The following is a 19190-nucleotide window of genomic DNA, read 5'->3' on the forward strand; positions in this document are numbered from 1 at the left end:
AAAAAAAAAAAAAAAAAAAAAAAAAAAAAAGGATCAGCAGAATTTCTCCAGTATTAAACAAAAAGAAGCTATTTATATTGAAGCTGAGTGGAAACTCTCCTCTACCCTTCCAAATCCTTTAGGAATCCAGACATGTAAAAGACACATAGAACAATGCAGCCTTTCCCCTTATATTTTAAAATCATTTCTCTCACTCAACTTGCTGTTGATTTTATTTTTCATGTAATGCAAATAATATTCTGCTACAAGGACTTCATTCTTGTTTAATAGTTTTACCTATCATCAGTTAGAAAACTTGTTAGAAACTAAAGGTAGAAAACTTCTTGAATCTTTTTTCCCAAAATATCAGAAATACATATTCAATGAATATTAACTATGAGCATATTAGTTCAGCTTTACGCCATTTAGTCTAATTCTTGTGTTTTGGTTGATTTCATCAATTCTAAAGTTTACATAAACTAAAACTTAATAAGAAACTTACTCACCAAGTATGGCGCAGTGACTGTACTGATGAGTACCAGATTTTAATCTAATCTTCCTACAATACAAAAACTGTCCAGAGACCCTTATGTACTATGTAAACATGTCCAACGTCTGAGTTATTTCAGAAAATCTACCTCTTTGACAGTCACATTTCCAGCAGAACAAGCAGTTTCATCGATAGATTTGAGATTGTTGCAGTTACTGACACAGAGCCTGTAAAGTCATCTGCATTCTTAAATTTCCTTTGGCCATCAAAACAATTCCACAAGAAAGTAGAGCAAGTGCACTATTCCTATTTGTAGATATAAAAATGTCATTTCCAGGAATTCAAATCTTTTCTCACTGAGCAGCGATGGTTAATTTCATACTTACCATAATGATTTAAGAAACCGTTAATATTTAAGAAGCACAAAAAGAAAGCTGTGTGTAGAATTAACCTTTTGAAATGGCTTAATCTATTTGTCAAATTATATGCTTCATAGAGCTTACTATCAATAGCTCTTATAGATAAATCAAAGTCAATGCTGAAACATATGAAGTAGAAAAGACACATTTTTTATTGTAATTGTTTTCATGCTACTAATATGACAATTTTAATACAAACGGACATATTTCACCACTAGATGGTAAAGAGTATTACTTTGTTTCAGCCAATTGACAAATTTGAATTTTAAAACAATTTTTACAAAAAGTAAGCAAAAAAGTAATGAATGAAATAAAATTATGTCTTCCTTTACAATTTCGATCACGTGGCCTCAACGCTATGCACTTGTTGGTTCTTAAATCCTTCAAAAAGCCAAATATGTGAAATATTCTATTTCTTTAATCGTGCGCATACTTTATGAAATATGTACATTAATATATCTTTAAGTCAGTGAGTTCTGTACACTGCCATTACATAATTGGTATCAGAACTAATTTTCAAAGTATCCTAAAAACCTAACAATTAATGTAACATTTAGTATATGTAATTCTCTCATGTTTGATAAACATCTGAATTTCTGCCTGTGCAAAATAAAACACCCATCAAGTGTAGCATTTAATGCATCACAGTACCAAGGCAGTAGTTTAAGATGAACAAGGACTAGAACACAAATCCTTGGGTGACCGTATGGGTCATTGTAGCTCATTGTAATAGCAATAATGATGAATATAGGGTTGGCTTGTCGTATTAAATAGTACCAGAAAATGTAAAAAGTAATCTTAGAAACTCATATACCTTACTCAAGATTAAAGAGATCACTGAATGTTTGTATGAGCACCTTTTTAAAACCTTTTTTTTTAAACCTTATAGCTCCAAGGCTGATAGAACTAATAAGCTTCAGTCTCCAAAACTGATTATATGAGTTGTAGGGTTGTTGTGTCAAATGAAGGCATAAACTAATCAAGTATCTTTTTAGGCCATAGTTAGGCCATGATTAGGAAGAGACAGAATGCTGATGAATTGAGGTAAAGGCATTTGGAAAAGCACTGATGAGTCAATCCCATAAATCAAATCTTTCCTTGTCTAAACACCTTTTGTTGAATTCAGGTGAAGCAATTTTTTTCAAACAAATGTCTCTCTTCCAAAAGACACAAACTCACTACTCCTGATTGCCTCTGGAACTGAATACAAGAAGGCAAAATAGCAAGTTTATTTTTTTTTTCTCAAAAGGCAGACTGTATATGCTATCATATCTGCAAGCTCTTTCCGTGAGGAATGCTAGAATTGACTCCATTTCTACAAGGAAACAAATCTTAATGTTATATTGTAATCAATTTTCAATGTTAGTGTATTTAGTTGGAATTTGAAATTTTATCTGTTTATTTGAGCATTTGCAAAATTCTACCATATTGTTTGACTTGTTAAAGTCTGGATTCCTATCAAGGAGATTAAGACTCTGGCACTTGTCTTTAATTTTAATTATGGAAAATATGAGCATCCTGGAGTTCATCTATTGTAGCTGACTTTTATTGCTATCTAAAATGTCCATATCAGAAGGCTCAGAAGGTATTTCCTTTAGAAAGACATTACGTAAAACATATATAGCACAGCACCATCACGTTGAGTAATGCTTTTTTGTAGCTTCCTGTTGTAAGGGACGTTCCATTCAACTGGACTTTTCAGTTTTAGTGTGAATCATGGGATCCAAAAGTTCTAGAAGTTGATGGTGGTGTTTACTAATAGTTAGAAAGATGAGATGGCTATCCTCACAATAGCTGAAGGGTCCAGGTAGCATTAAAATATTTTAAACACAGGCCATGAGGTACTAGGTAACTGTGAAGTCCCTATGAGTGGGTAGTCATTACAGTGGTTATTAATCAATGCATTTTTAAGAATTCACCAAGTTCCCAACATAAGTTACCTCCTGTACCTGGAATCTGATACTTATAGAACAAGATTAGTTCATTCTGGGTCACACTACACTCTGCAATGGAGCTTTGTATATTTTGAATCTTCTTCAAAGTCATTAAAAGGGAAATCTGTGTCCCTGTGCAGGAGTCTTCATGTGCTGCAGAATCAGAAATGAATGTTTAGAACTTTCTTGAGTTGATTAAAAGGTCACTGTAAAGTAACATTGATTTCTGTGAAAACAAAACACTACCATGATTCAAAAATCAGTATGACTACTTGTGGGCCAACAGTAGGTGACAAATAAAATTATACTCCATGTCCAATTTACTATGAACCCAATGGCTATTTGTCTAGAGTCTGAAAGTGGAAAGTAAAATTAGCCCTCAACTATTAGAATCCTTACATTTATTGAGTGACTTCTATAACATAGCTGCATTTGTAGAAAGAATCAAGACAAGTAAAGAGTAATACACTGAAAGTTGACTGTCTTTCACCACTGCAACAGTAATTCACAAGCATATCCAATTGACATGGTCCCTGATACTTAATATACAACTAACAATTCTGCTGTCTTTCATTTCTAAATTCTAAGTCCTTGCAGCAATCAGAAAAAGCTCTTTTCTATGTTGAAACAATCATATGCCTTACTGTCTTAAGTCAAATTTATGTCAAATCTATTGCTTCTTGTCATGATATAACCTATAAGAACTTATGATAGTCCCCCAAAATCATATTTTAAAATTGTATTCATGGCATTACTCTACTTTATAAACTCAAAGTAATACAGGTGACACCGTGGCCATAAATATTATTTACAGGATGAGAAAGACCAACTTACACATAATTTGGAGTCTTCTGCATTAATGAAGTCTTAGGGATCTAGTGATCTTAGAAGGACAGAATACTTCCCCAAAGCCACTGGCAATCTTGCATTGCACTATGTTCCATGAAGAAAGAACATGCTAAAGCATGAGATCTGCCATTCTGATCCACCTACTAGGTGGTAAGTCTGTTGTTTTAGCTGGGGTCTAACACAAAATGTGGCTCTGTGTGTGGTTATTGAAAAAAATGTTTACACTTCCATCCTCATTGTTGCTTTATTCACAAAAGACAAGATATGGAAATAATCTATGACTTCATCAATGGATGAATAGATTTTAAACATGCGTGTCATTTATCAGCACACAAAATGAAATGCTGCTCAGTTTTGAAATTAAATTATCTCATGAGTGACTACCTGGGTAAACCTAGGATATACCTTCACGTGATGTGAAGTAGACTGACAAAGAAGTGCGTAGTGATTTTACGGATGTGTGGAATCTAAAAAAGATGACCACGTTAAGGAGAGAGTAGAATGAATAGTGCTTACCAGAGGCTGGGAGAGAGGGAACAGAGGAATTGAATGAAGAAAGGAAAAGGTAAGCTGGTGACAAGGACAAAGTTTCATTGATTACAACAAACAAGTTTTAGTGTCTATCGCAGAGCATGGTGACTATAATTTAAAATAATTACATTGTAAGACAGCTAAAAGAAAGGAATACTATATATTCTTATCAGAAGAATTAATAGATACTTGGAATGTTGCTATGCTAATCTGATTATTCCACCATGTATATCAAAATATCACATCGTACCTTATCATTATGTATAAGTAGCATTGTGAATTAAAGCAAAACATAAACTGAAAATAGCAACTCTGAAAGAAAAAGAACCTAGAACCGGCCAAGATCACTTCAATTTTTAGAGCTGGACAATCTTCAGGTGTTATTTCCATCAACTTAAAGTTGGTTTTTAGACTCACAACATTTTAGGACTACAAAATTTAGAGATGTGGAAGTGATTTGAAATGTTTTTTAGGGAATTTTTTATATTTTACACCATATTGGTGAATTAAACCCATTTGTGTTTGAGGATCATTTTGTACTCAAAAATTTTGCGGCAATTCTCACAGTTCTTTGGTCTGTATTTATTTAGTCTGGGCTTTAATATTTGGCACTTGGAGTCTTGCTCCTTTAAGCTTATCTAGTTGGAACAAGTACAGTATAAGAATCTCAGGGGAAAAATATCCATCGAAAATCAGTTCTGAGAAAAAATTTTGTGGCTACTCAAAGCAGTCTCAACAAAGGGAGACAGCTGTAGCTAATTTATGTTTATATTTTGTCAATTGCACTCAATTTAATATTAACATATCAATCTATCAAAAGTAATGACTTCATAATACTCTATAATTAAATTAAAGAAGATTATAATTAAAAGTTTTATTTTTGTATCTTGAGGCTTATGGGTGAAAGATCCCAAGTATGATTAAAATCTGATCTAGTTGTTTTGTTTAGTGGTTGAAGTCGAAAAAAATTTTAAATTCCTGAAGTTTTAAAGACCTCAAAGTCTAACTGGGCCAATATAACAGGAAGGACACACTGAATAATGCCATTTAAACAAAGTGATACAAAATGGATACTAATATAATTTCAAAAGAACATTAATGATTCCCTGAAGAAGGTGGAAAAGTTACAGTAGGTGGAATTACAAAAGGACATAAAGAAACTCTAGAGGTGATGGAAATATTATCTTTTTTGTGGTTGTAGTTGATTTAGATACTTTCATAGTCAAAGTTTATCAAATTGTATACTTTAAATATATGCAGCTTATTGTATGTCAATTATATCTCTAAAAAATCTAATTAAAACTTAAAAATAAAATACACAAAAGCAATTATTTAACCACCCAATGCATTCCTCCTTAAAACATATTATTACATTGACCACCTTACGCAAAAAGCTGTAAGTAAATGGTGATTTAATCTATAAAAAATTTGAAATAAGGCAAATGTGAGCTCCCAAATGAAAGGTATATCTAAAAATGAAAAGTAAAAACTAATTTCTATTTTGGGAGGATTAAAAAAGACCCCCATAAGACATAAAATTTCCCCATTATGCAATTTCAAAATGTCATAAATTAAGAAAAATAAAAATACTTATATTGCATGAAATAAACTGTTATTTAAAAAGCATTAAGAATTTAACAGAGTATTCATTTTCTCAATAGGAACATGAGTTTCTCAAAGACAATAGAGAAATATCTCAAATTTTTGAGGGAGAAATGTAATCGATATGAAGATAAAATAAAGGTCTTTTGAGACACAATTATTTCTAATAGTTTCTCTTACGTAGGCTTTTCATGCAAACCTGGAAAACTGAGCACAGTAACGTATCAACCCTGAATAAAGGTGAAAGATGATGGAAACTGTCAAATACTGCCTCCTAGAAAACTAGTTGATCACAGAAATTTTGAATTTAAATGTGGTGAGAGGAAGTTAGTACTTTTTGGTTTTAGACAAATTATGAACTACCTAGAGTAACAGACATTCAATTTCAAGTATAACATAATAGACTATAACTTCCAATGAAAATAACTGCAAAAATAGTATACTATGGCTTGATTAATATTTACTTAATCACATTAAACAATATGCAATGATTATTAAGCAAAGATTGTGATGCAACTTTATGGAAGAAGAAAGAACAGGTGTATCTAGAAGGGTGTATACAGAAATCTGAGTAAAGAACAACCTCACTTTTAAATGTACGTTCTTATATTAGATGTAGTAAAATTGGGGCCGGGGATTTAGCTCAGTGGTTCCACCGCCTGCCTTGCAAGCGCAGGGACCCGAGTTCGATCCCTGAAAAATTAAAATGGGCAAAGTCTAGCCCTGATAACATTGAAAGATATTATAGTTTAATGGTAATATTATATATATATTTGGGGCGGGGGTTGAACTCAGGTCCTTGTGCTTGAGGCAGGTGGCAGAACCACTGAGCTAAATCCCCAGACCGGTAATGGCAATATTAGTTTAATAGTTCTGAGTTAACAATAATTTTGAGTTTATTCTAGGATTATAAGCTTACTGAATTATTTAGATGGTAATATTAATTCTTCACGAATTCGGTCAGCTTCCTGAGGGAACTGATTTCTTCCGAGATATTTTCTTTATCTCTCTTCCTTAGCCTGTAACTTCTTTACAGGGAGTATTTAAGATGAAGTCTCAGAAATAGGTACACATAAGAGAAAGAGAGTGGACAACTCTGTCATTTGGCAACTGTTACTTTTCACGAAGTCAAATTATCCCTGAGTGCCATTCAAAGCTACTGTACTAACTGACTGGGATCCCTGCATTTTCAGACCTGAGTTACTTGTTCTTAGGACACATGCATTTCCGCCATTTTAGCAATTGAATTAAACAGTAGAAAGCAATTGATTATTGAAGAATGATAACTCAGCTACACAGCAGCGCCATCTTTTGGCCTATCAAGAAAATGATCCAAACTTTTAATCAAGTCTCTCTGACATATGATGTACGTTCACTTAGTAAATCCCCTGTGCAGTGCCATTAAAGTAAGGAAATTGTTTCAAAAGAAATGAAATCAGTACCCACAAAAATATCTGAAAGAAGAAGAATCTTTATTTGATTCACTTAATAAAAATTAAAGTATTGCTGTAGAAACTGTTCACTTCCAGTAGTTAATTTCTTTGTTTTTCACTGAGACTCGAGAATGCATTTGTTCTGTATGATTTTTATTGTCATTTAAAATTGTTTTAGATCTTCTACTTATGAAATGACATTTTTGTTGGAATACACGCTGCAAGGCAATCTTTCATCCGTTTGTCTTTAGAGTAGTAGTGAGGTGGCCCTCCCAAAACACTCAGGTTTTAATATATACTTATCAAGTATTTGTCACTTTTAATATCCTATTATCAAGTGATCCCCAAGGAAATGCATAGGAAGTGTAAATTGTTTGAAAATTAGATAAGACAGAAGCTGTGTTGTAGATAACACATTTATTTTATTACTGCCATTCTAAAAAAAAATTGAATATAGGATATAATCCGAATGTTGCATCAGAATATGAAAGCTTTAATTCTGAACTGGCTATAGTAGGAGGGTGATTTCAAATATACTTGAGAAAAAAATCAAAATATACAGTAAGTGTTCAGGTTTAAAACAGTTCATAACAGTAAAATACACATGGCCATTAACGTGCTGAAAATAGCTTTACTTGCTTTGAACACATTTATCCCATTGTTCTTGCTACTTTCTGAAGCAGTTCTGGAAATTCTCATCCATGGTCAGTGAAGATGCAAGAAGAACTGTTGCCCATGGCATCCACTGGAAAGGCAGGTTCTCATCCACCTTATTCTCTGGATCCGGCACCGTGCAACTCCTGGAACTTCTCTGAAGTGCAAACGGACCATGAAACATGAAGTTTCTGCTTCAACTCTAAGATATCAAGGTAGCCATGGCAGTAAAGATACAAAAGTGGACTGCCACAACCAGAACTGCTCCGAAAACTGGTAAGGAGGATAGGATAAGTGTGTTTGAAGTCAAAGTATGTTCGAGCATTTTGAGGGGAATTAGTGGCAAATGTCTGTTACCGCAGTTTTAAAAATTCAAACATTTGCCATACATTTACACCATACTTCACAGAACTATTTCTTAGTAGTAATCTAAAAACTTGCCTTGTTTAACTCACATAGATGTTTCCATATGTATTTTTCAAAAATATTAACAAGCCTTACTATTCAAGGGAGTTTTAAGTTCAAAGCAGAAACTGAGCTGAAGGTACAAAGATTTACCACAATCTCCGATCTTCTCTAGTGTATATAACCTAGCCCATTATCCATATTTCCTACCAGAAACATCCAACGTAGTACATTTGATACAATTGGTAAACCTATACTGATAACATTGTTCCCTCTTATGTCCATAGTTTATATCAGCATCTACTTAGTACTGCGTACTAGACCAGTTCAAACAAATGTATAATGACTTTTATCTACCATAGATACAATATTTTCACTGCCCTAGGGTATCCCTCTGCTCTGGGTTTACTTTGTTTCTTTGTAACTTTTTGAACTGTTGCATTGAATATTACCAAATAAACATTATAGCACTTTCATTATATATATTCACATTTTCTCATTGAAATCATTTTGATAGTTCTGTTGCATTGACATGTACAAATCTTTAAGAAAATGCTTATTTTAGCCCATTATAGTGAATGTGAGTTAGAATCAATAATATCAACAAGAATAAAAATAGGGAAAATGAAATTAAAGGCAGAGGGGAGGAGGGAAGAGGGAAGTGATTTAAAACAGAAACAACTTGCATTAGGTACATGTACCCACTCACCAAGATAATTGTAAAGTTCATGTTCTTCAAGCATGCACTAATAAAAAATCAATCTCATAATATAAATTTAAAATATTTACTCCTACTCTCCCCAAGCCCAGTGTGTCACTTGGGCTAATGGGTTAGTTCACTTTCACAAATATAACTATAATATAATTAAGTGTTCCACATTTTTTTCTCATTGAATTTATTGGTAAATTTTAGGGATACAGTACAGTTACATTCATCACTGGGATCTTGTACCTCTACATGACAGGTGGCCTTGGTTCTCATTTTTTTCCCCTAGTCCCTGACCTCCCTTCAGTCCCTCCTCCCTTCCCTATTTACAAATACTTTATTTCCATTTTTTCATTATCTTAGTTTTTCTTTTCTTTTCCCTTATTACATTTCCCCTACCCTTTCCAAGTTATCTAGATTTAGACCAAGATCTGTATCATTTACTACAATGGTAACTGATCATATGTGATTATTTGAATGAAAATTAAATACAATTTAGAATTCCATTCTTCACAACCTATAGCCACATTTCAAGTGCTCAGTAGCTACAAGTGGCTGCTGGCGAGGGTCTTGCTACTGTACAACATTTCTATCACCACAGAAGCATCATTGGCATGTACAGATTATTTATAGAAGAAAAATTCTAACAATATTATATTAAAAGTTAATAGGAATCAAATGTTACACTAGTATTTCAACGGAATTTTAAAGCAACTAAGACTTTAAAAGATATTTTAAAAATATTGGTAACATTCATAATTGAACATTAATATTTTTAGCAATTGATTATATAAGACATGAATCATAGATTATATTTTTAAATTTAAGTTCCCAAATTTGAAAAATATCAAAGAAAGAGAATAGATGGAGAAATATACACTTTGTGGTTTTAAACTTCATGGTAAGTATTAATTGGAAAAAATTCAAGTAAAATAGTTCCCAAGAGGTTTGCTAGAGACTGAAATAAAAATAAAAACATAAAACTTCTTCCTATTATTTTCACAAAACATTTCTATCAAACCATAGTATCAGGAAAGAAAAATATGATTATGTTAATCAAAGAGGAGGATCTATGTATTTTGTTCATTCAGTGAATTTTCTCATGAAAGTACATCTAATAAAAACAATATCTATTATTTATTAAACTATTAGATGCTATTACAGGGACTTTTAAGCATGACATATTTTAATTCCTATATCCACTTTTAGAAATACATGCAATTTTTAATTGATAATGTATGGTATCCAGAGCTTAAATAAACTTCCCAAGATCACATAAGCAATTCATAGATAAGACAAATTTTGAGCCATTCAGCTCTGCACTGAACCCAGAGTCTTGAAATATTGAGGAAAATCAACCTGATGTGTAGAATTTAATAAGTCACATTCTTATTGGCATGGCACATATTAAGGCAAAAAATCTTACTGTGGTCAATTTTGGGATGAGGAGGGACTACAGCTTAGATATAATCAGTATGGCTAGGAGTATTATATGCCTGTGAAAGGCTGAAAATTTGTCCCAAAACTATGCAGATCCAAATCTCTGGAATCAATGAATGTCACTTTATTTAGTAAAAGAGTCTTTGTGGTTATGACACAGATTAATAACAGTATTCAAATGAGTGTGAGTATGGGAGCAAAGATTAGTAGACTGCAACATGTATTAGTCAGCTTCTTGTTGCTATGACAAAATATATGAGAAAACCAGCTAAGGGCTTTTCTGGCTCATGTTTTCAGTCTAGGATCAAATGGAACCATCACTGTTGGCAGAACAGAGACACGGTGCCTGAAAGACATGGTAGAAAAGAGGCTGCTCACCTCTCGGCAGCCAGGAAAGAGAGAAGTTGAGGGGAGAGAGAAGAGAGAGCCAAAGGTGAAGGGGCTATGGCCAAGTGACCCACTGCTCAGTGACTGCCTTCTACTGGGCCATCTAAGTTTCATCATCTCCCAATAAGACTGTCCAACTATGGACCCATCAATGGATTCATCCATTGCAGTTAGGAAACTCATGATCCAATAACCTTCCGCAACTTCGCATCTGAAAACCTCAGACTTTTGGAGGCCATCACAGATCTAAACCATCACCCAACCAAGTCCTGATGGCAGTACCAAAGCCTAGAAGATGCAAGGAAGGGATTCTAGGTGCTTCTGGAAGTATTAGAGTTCAGACTACTGAAATTCATTTTGAATTTCTGACCTTATTAGCCATCTAGTATGAAAATTTTCTGGAGAAAAATCTGCTAGCAATTGTAAATGATAGTCATTTGTATATGATAAATTATTTACCTTTTAAAGTATACATGCTGCTAAAGTGAGCACAATAAATTGTTTATTTTTTATTCATTTCAAGATTTTCATTGACATTAGCTTTTGAACATTGGATTGCCTCAGTGTCTGTCTCTTTGAATATTTCTTACTTGGAGTTAATTGAGCCTTTTGAATATTTATATTCATGTCTTTCAGCAAATTTAGGAAGTTCAGAATTATTATTCTGTCAAATATTTTATTTATGTATTTATTTATTTTTGTTTCTGAGTCTTCAATGCCTTTGAAGCATGCTTATGCATTCCAGACTGTCTACAGTTCTATTTCCCATGCTCTGCACAGTAGCACTAAGACACCTAGAAGTTATCAGACTTGTAGCAGAAAAGGTGATAATGGAACCACATGATGTCCCATATAAGCTCCCCACAAAGAGGCTCACCAACTCAACTCACATTTGTGAGGACTCATCAGGTTCAACTGCCAAGATTGATGACACCAGAATGAGAAAAATAATTGTCTTCTTGACCAACTCCAGTAGAGAAGAGTAGAAATGTATTAGAACCTAACTCGAGGCTCTTGCTAAGACCTAAGAATATATATTTACTCTTCCTTGAAATATCAGTTCATAGGAATGTATTGAACCTTTGCATTGATTTGGTAGTACTGACACTGAAACAATATTTTGTCTTTTCAATCCATGTACATATGATACCTTTCATTTATTTATGCCTTCCTTAATTTATTTCAGCAAAATCTGTGAACAATACATTTAATCTAAAACACGAGTCCCATGTTACCTTCAATGGTATATTGCTTACAAAAATAATTCCCTTTTCTGTCGTTCTTTTATGCACACATTTGGGATGTGATGTCACTTATTTCATCAAAAGTAGAGCCTATTTCCCCCTTCCTGAGTCTTACTGACCCTGTGACTTGCTCTCACCAGGGGGCTGCAGAAGTGACAATGTGCTGTTCAGAACCCACGTCTAAGTAGCCCTCATGTTTCTGCTCTCTCTTCAGGCCCCTGTCTCCACAGGGTCCATCTTCCTAGATGTCACAAGCATGTGGAACACGGCAAAATAAACTCACCTACTCCAACAGAGGCCCAAGACAGGTAAGAAAGCCCAGGAAAGATCACTAAATCCCACCCTCAGCCAATCGCAGAGGCTTGAAGCATCCCAGCCAATACCACAATGGGAGGGAAGCTCACATAAACCAAGTTGCGGGCCTGTAGTATTTTTGAGATAAATAAAGTTACTGTTATAAAACAATAAATTTTCAAACAATTTCTCAGGCCCCATTAGCTGTCTAATTCATGCTCTTACTTAAACTCCTTCAATAGCTTTCCATTATTTTTAGGAGAAAGCCCATTTCCTTATTTAAAAAAAAAAACTAATTTACCATGCAGATTTAATAAAGTGCATTTGAAATAAATGACTAAATAATCACTTTAGTAATAACCACTTTTGTTATTTTTAAAACAATATAGAACATTCAAAAAGATGAAACTGGAAATGAAAATAGAGCCTATTTCCCTGGCATGAATAGATAAATCTAAATAAAATATAAAGTTGTCAAGTACACAGAAATGATGTTGCTCTTTTATATTCAGTGACTGGAGATAAAACAGCCTGCCCTAATTAATGTTATGCTGCATAAAAATCTATCTTATTAATATGAAGAATTTATCATGGGGGAAAAAAGAATAATCTCACTGTTACAAATGGCAGCTGGGCTTTTAGTCACACCTACTCCCAGACACATACAAATATCTGAATTTTCACAAAGTTTCTGGCTCCAATGTTTTGGCTAAAAATAACTTAAATTCCTATGTACCAGCAGTTGAAAAAACTTTCTGAGAAAAATCAACATCTCTATGGTGAAAGCTCCATGCAGGGTGTTGATGGATCTGCTTTTTGCACAGATAAGTAGTGTTTTAATATAAATAAATGAGTAATTATTTTTGCTACTGTGTTTATATAAGTCACAAATTGATACAAATTCTATTCTCCTTCCAACCAAGTATTTGAAGCAATTGGTAATTTGTGGACAATGGATAAAATCCAGTCAAACAATTGCTCTGTATATTTATCACAATGGACATAGTAGAAGGCCAATAATGTTTCAAAATTTTAAAAATTAATTGAAACTAAACATTTTATTTTTTTCTTTTTTCTTATTTGCTATTTTCAGTTCATAGCCTCATCCTATTAGAAATCCAGTTAGCTTTCTTCAAAGTAACTCCATTTTTACTCTTAATTTATCACTTGTTTCTCTTTTTTCAAGAAAATAAATACAATTAGAAAAGAAGTTCCTTTTGTTTCTTTTATCTCATCACCATACCTACAAACTCCAGCCTGTATATTTTACTTTCTCTCCAATTGTGTGTAACAATTTCCTAGGGTTTCTGTGAAAAAGTACCTCAAACTGGGGAATATAAGAGGAATATACTGTCTCACACTTCTGAAGCTAGAGATGGGCTGTTCTTTCTGAGGGTGTACAAGAAATGATTTTCCGGGTTTGGGCCCTAGCTTGACTTTGGGTAAAAATATCATTTAAGGACAATGGTAATTCTTTTAATGAAAAATCTAATTATCAAATGTAATAGATTGTGTTGCGCTGATCATCAGCATTTGATAACAAGTCTATTTCATAGCAAATATAACTGCTCTCTACTACTTGTAAGTTTTTTATTCCAACGTAAATGTACAAAAAAAAAAAAAACAGTTTGAATACACTCACCTGAAGTCCGTCTTAACCACTGATTAATTGTTACATTGTGATATTTTATTTTATTTTATTTTATTTTTTCTGGTTCCTTCTTACCATTATGTTAAATTTGGAATTGAGTTGACTTAAACCTCTACCTTTGGACCTTTCTTATGCTCACCACCTTCAGGGTCCTAGACGATCTCATGACAATTTTCAGACTCAACAGCTCACAAAAAGGACTCTTATTTTAGTCTTCCTTTCAACTTTTATACACTTAATGTGTTCAATTAATAACAATTTCTTTTGCATTGTTGAGTCTGTAACTGTTGTAGCATCTCTATTCTTCATTGTTCATACTCTACCTTAATCCATACGAATTCCCATTCGTTGTATTTCCAAATTATATTAATTAATCAACCATTTACCATCATCTCCACAATATTTATCTGACCTGGATACTCATCTCTTACCTAAATTTTGCAAAGATTTTTCCCTCTTGTTTTCTCCCCCATTCACTCTCTACATAGGAACCAGACAGGTCAATAACCCCCTGCTCACTCCCTCAGGTATCGGCCTTCCCTCTCGATGTGAATGTGGGGTCCTACAGCTTCCTGGCTACCGCGCTGTGCCCCAGATAGTACGTGTTTGATAAACACATGTTAAATTACTGAGGACATAAACAGTAACAAGTGACCTAAATGATCTTTGGGATTCAGCCGAACCCATCCTACCGTCATGAATTTAATGCTGTATTCTGAAAGAAATCTTCAGTATATTTCATGCTTTTCAGTATAGAAAGTATACCATGACTTTCCACTCTCTGCAAACTTACCCCCTCTCTTTATCCCACTCCCATTTTAGATTCTAACCATACTGAATTTTTCAGTTCCTTGAAATCATTACCCTTTAAATTGCTAGATCTTTTGTGCAGATCTGGTATAATCTTCAGTTTCCTTCACTTAAATAGATTAAATTCAAATGAGATTTAAATAGCACATGTATGTGTTCCAAAGCAATGCATTTTAGAGAATCACCCTTTGCTGGATTGCTTATATTTTTATAGACACAGCACAGAGATTACCTCATTAAAGCAAGCATCAAATCAATAGTTGGACTTAGTAAATAATACACAGTAAGAGTTCTGCATGCACCTTTAATAAAAAAGCAAATATATATGAACTAGACATTTAAAGGCCACAAAGGTCTCTATTTTGTTACTTTTATAATAGCTTGCTTTGTGTTTTAGTGGATATATGTATCACCATAGTAATGATATACATTTAATAAATATTCGCAGAGCAAATCAACGTACCTCATTGAAAACTAGTTAAACCTTCTTCAGCGCAGTTTTAAATTCTCGCTTTCCAAGCAATTTAAATGACACTGAATTTTATCTTGATGCTGTGATTCAAGTAATGAGTTCATGTATGTACAAGCACATAAAACAGTAGTTCTTCTAGTTCGAACACCAACTTACTAACTTCCTTGTTGGTTTGGAGAACTATCCCTTTTATAGCTGAGTTTCCTTGCCAAACTTATTTCAACGATGCAGCTCTTGACACTGTTTAAAGTAAAACTGTTACCATTCTACTTCATAGATATTCAGAACATTTCAGGTTTTGGATGAAGAGCTCTGATTGAAAATCAGATACAGACACATATGGAGAATGCTAAGTTTCCAGTTGCCTTCAAGTTAAGTGGAGTGGGCACTTGATTATTATGAAGGCTAGAATTGGATTGAAGAATCATACTTATAGGTGTAATAGAGCTCAGAAAGTGCCAGACCTTAGAAGTACCTGGCCCTTGATTGTAGCAGCTGGAAGTGATTTAACAAGCACTTGAGGTGACAGAATCAAATGCTTTTATGATGAATGAGCTGTTTCAATACAGCAAATTATTTTGCTCTTTAAAAATCAGAATTAAATAATTTATGTTTTGGGGGAGACCTAATAGAAGAACACACATTTACCTACAAACAGTCGGGAGCTCAAGTCAAAAGACAGTGACCTATTAACATGCTAGACTTTGGCCTACTATATGCAATTCCATTCAAGGAGATCCTGTATGCTTCTATATTAACTGAAAGGAATTACATCTCCGTGATTATTTCCTGGTAGCTTATGTTAAAGGCACTATCTTTTTTAAAAAAATATTCAATAATTGCTATAGGGCAGCAAGTAGAAACTGTTTAAAACTTGAAGATAAGTTAAACATTATTTTATTAAATATTTGAAAGTATCAATTTCTTCTTTTCTCTAATCCAGAGATTAAATTGTACTGTATATTTTTATTCATTCATATGTTTATTTAGCAGTAACTATTTTCTAGGCACTTATGACTTGGCCCTAACAAAACAATAGTGAATGACAGCATCTTTGCTCTTAGAAGAAATTGTTACATAATAGATATGAATAACTCTAAATGAAAGTCCTCCTATTATCAATACTCTTTTCGAGTTATGCCCTGCTGTCAAAATTACTTTTTGTTACTTAAAAACTTTACTAAATCCTAAGTATTCTTTCTTGACCTGACAATTTTTATGCCATCTGAATCCCTCCTCCAATACTTTTAGAATATTTGCATGTTCTAAAATAATGAAATGGATACTATTAAAGTCACTAAACAGTGTGTGTGCACATCCATAAAAAGATGCAGTCATATAACTAGTAAATTGAAAACAAAATGTGATTCAGTAGATAAAATTGGCTTTTATATTTACTGAGTTATAAAATATTCTTTTTCAATAGTATTTCTTTGCCTTTACTGTCAAAAACACCAAAAACCCAAAGAGCAAAATTTTTATCTTATAAATATAACTGAAAGATTAATTTAATAGACACTTCATGTTTACAATAGTTATTGAATTATTCATATCTCACATTATGGAATCTTCTCCTAGAGATGTAATTTGGCTATTTATTGGGGCCCTATTAAATTTTTCACTATATATATTATCCAGCATAATAACTTATGAGTAGCGTTAGACCAAAGAAAGTAGCATTAGATCAATCAAAGAATTGTAAAACGAATGGAGATGTTATCAACTGCCTTTCTGAGACCTACCCTCTCCCTTCTTGCTAAAAGATGCTCAATTATAGTAGGGTAGGTAGCAATGAGATGATTATTGCCCCTTGTCCCTGAAGAAACTCTTGCAACTGTAAAATCTACTGCTTGAATTCAAGATTCCACTGACCTAGATTTTTAGCCTTGTCGATTTTCCTGCCCCATTTCTTATATGAAATATCTATAGCCTAGAGCTTCAATAGTTATCTTGCAACAAGCATGTGCCTTATAGCCATACTGCTAAAGTTGGAAGATAAGATTGTAAAATAAGCCTGGTTCTTCTCAGCACTATAAGCACAGTATCAGCTGATTTAAAAGGAAGAATATCAAAATTTGTTGAAAGACAAACTGATACCAGTTCAATTTAACAAAATTTATTTGAGCAAGAAATTTCCCAGAGCCAGGCAGCATTCCAGACAAGATGGTTCAAACGGCCCCTCTCTACTATATGTACAGTTCATATATATATATAGCCAGAGAAATGGAAGCTATATACAGAAACAAGCCAATTGGCATTGGCCTTACACAGTCATGTTTGGTAACATTGAGCCTCTGATTACTTGGAAGTTCAGTTGCGGTGATTGGCTGACACTCAGTTGCTTACTTACAAGGGTACAGTCTCATCTTAGGTTCCAACTGTCTTACACATTAAGCTAGATTTCAATTCAGCCTGTACATAGGCTGCCCTGTACGAACCTCATTGATCAAGTATGGAGGCTGGTGTAGTCCACATTTATTTCAGTTCAACATTTGCTTAAGTTACTTTTGTCATGCTCTTCTTACATAGACAATACAATTCACATTTAAATAATGTTTAGGAGGAATTATCCACTGTAATAAAATTAGATAGTATTCAAAACACTTTCATGAATTTGTGGTTTCTACTCATGTGTAACTGATAACTAGATTTTTCTTTTAAAAGCAGGTGGCCCTAAATATCTGTCTCTTGGCATCAAAGTTCTCAACTATATACTATTTAGACCAAGGATCTTTTTTTCAGTCTCAATTATTAGTAAATTTAATATTTAAAGAAAGAAGCAAAAAGAAGAAAGATAGCTTACAACCATCCTGCCTTCAGGCCTTCCACTTCTACAGAAAAGAAGAGAGGGTTTTTTATTGCATTCTTGCTGATTATACAAACATTATGGTTTTCTTTCTTTCATTCATTTCTTTTAAAAACTCATTCATCAGGAAGTAATTATCTGCCCCTTTATTAGAACTAAATGAGATTTTATCTTCTTTGTTCATAAAGTTTATTATTCTACACACAGAAATATATTGCCACATTAACTTAATCTGTCTAAAACACCTTAATAACTTCTGAGCGACTAACTTCAATGAAAACCAACCCTGGTGAGAGGATTCATGTGCCTTACATATCTGGTGTATGAAAGCATATTACTGTTGATTTCCTCAAATCATATTCTTGGTTCTTTTAGTCTCCAACTGAAAGGGAAATTTTTAAAAAATTGACATTTGAATGATTTGACATCTGCCTACAATATGGGTTTTCAGAAGTTAATAAAAGCTGAAATGTCTTGTGAGCTCTAAGATATATAAACTCGTTGGAACTTAAAATGATGTTTGATTTTATTATTCCAGTGAAAAACAGCTTAGAAAAAAATCATTTTAAACACATAATCCAAAAGAGTAAAATTCAGGAAAATATCCACTTTATACTAAACTAAAATTAAGGAATATAAAAAGTTTAATTATCTATTAAAAGGTTTAAAATACTCTAATCAGTGTAATAAAAAGTAGAGTTAATTAATTTATATTGCTGAACATCTGTTACTGGTTATAATAAAGTTGGAGTGGTTGCAGCATATATTTTCACTGTTAGATGTTCTAAAATCAGATCCTTTGAAAATTTCAAGGCTATTGAATTTGACAATAGAAATCACAGTCAAGAAAAAAAATCATTACTTGTATTGTCAAGAATATGTTCTTCAAAGATGAATTTGCTGTTTAGAAAAATTGAAATAAAATTGTCAGAAATTAAAACAGCCCATGAAGTATTTCGTAATAACTTATCTACTGCAGCATGAGCTTTGAAACTTCTCAACTTTTATTTCCAACGTGCCAGATAGTAGCATAGTTTGTCGCACATGAACTCTGCAGAACCCTCAATGATAACGTAGTTTCTAA

Source organism: Fukomys damarensis, unplaced genomic scaffold, assembly GCF_012274545.1.
Source record: "Fukomys damarensis isolate Sample0158 unplaced genomic scaffold, DMR_v1.0_HiC HiC_scaffold_19, whole genome shotgun sequence".
Classification (NCBI taxonomy): Eukaryota; Metazoa; Chordata; class Mammalia; order Rodentia; family Bathyergidae; genus Fukomys; species Fukomys damarensis.